General features: G+C 30.8%; 1 long non-coding RNA gene across 1 annotated transcript in view; it reads left to right on the top strand.

Annotated features, from left to right (window-relative positions):
• LOC110267544 overlaps positions 1–2,025 on the top strand; it is an 11,388-nt gene extending 9,363 nt beyond the window's left edge. Inside the window, exons 2-3 of the long non-coding RNA XR_002355297.1 lie at positions 1,549–1,728; positions 1,870–2,025. This is a non-coding gene — a long non-coding RNA (uncharacterized LOC110267544). The remainder of the gene's footprint in view (positions 1–1,548; positions 1,729–1,869) is intronic.

The raw sequence follows: 3,006 nt of genomic DNA, 5'->3' as shown, positions 1-3,006 counted from the left end.
TTTGATTGATATTCTCCATAGGGGTGGCAGTAGAACCCAAACATGCGGTACCCGACCCGCCCCTTTCCGGTTAGAGCGGGTTTAAACCCGACCCGGAACGGAATGGGTTCATATCGGGGCGGGTAGTTGAACGGGGCGGGACGGGATCGGATTCAGGATAAACCCGTCCCTACCCGCACCGGAGTGCACATATATAAATACATAATTTTTGGGATTAGGGTTCAGTCTTCATATTTCACCCACCGCCACTTACCTTTAGTTCCCAAATTTCAACCCTCAACTCACACCTCTGCAGACTTCATCTCTTCTCCAAGGACGCCGCCCTCTTCAGCTCTTCTCCAAGGCCGACCGCCTCTGCTTAGCTGCACTAGACTACCAGTCAGTCGCCGTCAAAGCTCGCCCGTCACTGCAGCTGGCCGGCGTCGTCACAGCCACCGTCGGTCACCTTGTCCCTGTCCCTCATCGAGCTCACATCGGCGTCGCTCCCACTTTTCTCCTCAGCATCACTGTTCTCACCGTCACTGTCCTCGCCGGCTCGCCTCTTCAGTCTGCGATCTCTGGTCTCTGCTCGCCTCTCCCTCATCGTCTTTCTCCTAACTGGTAAGCACTCCTCTCTGACTCTCTTCTTCAGTTTTTCTTTTAAGTTAATTTTTATGATTTATTTTTTATGTTAAAATAGTTAAACTAGACTCATAATATTATTTATTATTGTTGTTGATAGTTGATAATCTGATTTTGTGGTATTGATGGTTGATTTTGTGATGTTAATTTTTGATGCTTTGAATTTTGATTTTGTGTTGTTGATGTTTTAAATCTGTGAATCTGAATTTTTATTTTGTGTTGTTGATGTTTTAAATTTATAAATCTATAAATCTGATGTTTTAAATCTATAAAACTGTAAATTTGATTTTTTATTCATTTCATCTGCAACAATTTTCCTTTTGGATGCAACATGCAGTTATGGATTATGCTGCTTTTCAGTTATAAATGAATAGGGTAAAACATATGGTGCTAAAGCTTTTTTTTTCATTTTCATAAGAAATATTACTTGAAACTACACTCTTAAAAGATTCCTTCAATGCTTTCCTGATCAAACTCCCATTTTTTTAATTTAATTCTGTGTATTATTTTTATGATTATGTTTTGTTCATTATTTGTCTCATTCAATTGTGTTGATTTTCATTCCTTGCTTCAGCTTCATTTCTTTTCTGTCGCTCGTTTGATTTGTCCGTATTATTCCTATTATATCTCTTGATCTGATTAGCTTGTATTCATCATGTTGTGTGGAAAATTGGATTATCATTGTTAAAAAAAATTGAAAGTTCTCTGTTCTTAGTATGAATTTGATGTAAATGGATTTTCATTGTTAAAAAATATTGGAAGGACCTATTTTTTATTGTTTAAGAGAGCATGTAGTTTTCTTATTTGAAACACTGAACATTTAGCTTTTGAGTTGGAGTTGAAATGTGTCAGTATAATAATTGAAACTAATGAATTCTTTGTTGGATGTTAATTATAACTGAGATTTTTATTTTGAATGAATGACAGAGATGGGTGAGGAGGTGAAAGCAATTGTTTCCGAGTCTGTGCTTAAAGAAGCAGAAGAGGGAGGAGGAATGGGCCTTGAAGAAAAAGGAGGAGTTTAATGCTGCAAAGAAGAAGAGAGTTGAGAGCCGCAAGCTCATTTACAGGAGGGCAAAGTAATATGCAAAGAAATACCAGGAGCAGGTTGCATTTCACCTTAATATATTTCCGTTTTTCTCTGTTTTAATGTTTGTTTCTGTTTCCTTTATTACTTAATATTTATTTATGTTAATTTTTTACATAATACTAATTAATTTATTAATTTCTACCTCTTTTGATTTTTAGGTTTAAATCTTGACCTTCAAACTTTTAATGATGATGAAGATATGAAAAGTGATCAAGAATAATGATTGAAGACTTTTTTGATGCAATTTCTTTATTATACTATTAAATTTGTAGAGATGAAACATTAATTTTTTTTTTAATTTCAAGTTATTTGACACTGTTGCTTCTGTTTGTATCTTAATTTATATATAAATGTGTAAAAATTAAAATGTTATTTAATTTTTATAAGGGCGGGAGGTAAAAATATATAAAAAAAAAAAAATCAATTTTTATTGACATACCAATGTAAATAATATTGGAAAATAGAAAAATAAACTACAGAACATTATAGTTTTAGCAATAGATGTGAAGAAATTAAACTGTTTGAATCTTTAATATTTTGTTTACTGTGCCTCTTTGGCTAATGGCTATGGCTATATAGACAATTCTTTTAAAAAATTTAGATTAGATTGTAATAAATTTGAAAATTACGTAATTGTTCTGCGGAACAGGTACATAATCTTTCTCTTCTTGACCGTCTTGCTATAACCATGACGGCGATCTGTTCAGTCTTCTCTTAATCTCTTTCATGATATAATTTTTTTTATTTTATTTTATGCTATTTAAATTTTTTAAAAATAACAAGAATCAAATTTTAAATATTTTAATCATAAAAATTTTAATATCAAAGGTTAAATAATTTATTTAAAGGTGTATTATTAATAAATATTTTAATTTTTTTGTCTCAAAATTTAAAAATAAAAATATCTATCCATCTTTTGGATAATACTATTTTAATATAAAAAATTAACGTAAAAAGATAATTTTTGGGGAGTATCATTTAAAGAGATCAAATTTAAGTATGCATAAATTTATATATGCCCAAAATGCTAACGAAAATTCTAAAAGTAGTGTTTATTTATTTGAAAATTGAATGGTAGAAGATTAATAACTTCTCTCACAATTTAACAAAAAGTATATACATAATTGTTTATCTTTTACTTTAATTTGCTATAATATTAAATTTGTAAATGCATTATTCTAGAATGTAAAAGTCAGTTTCAAAAAGTAAAATGAGTAAGATACACATAATTTATTGTTTTGTAAAGAAAAGAATTGACCATATTTGATGTATTAATTTATTTTTTTAAATAATTA

The sequence above is a fragment of the Arachis ipaensis genome, chromosome B02 (assembly GCF_000816755.2).
Source record: "Arachis ipaensis cultivar K30076 chromosome B02, Araip1.1, whole genome shotgun sequence".
In the NCBI taxonomy this organism is placed as follows: domain Eukaryota; kingdom Viridiplantae; phylum Streptophyta; class Magnoliopsida; order Fabales; family Fabaceae; genus Arachis; species Arachis ipaensis.
This window is presented reverse-complemented; position numbering and strand designations above follow the sequence as displayed.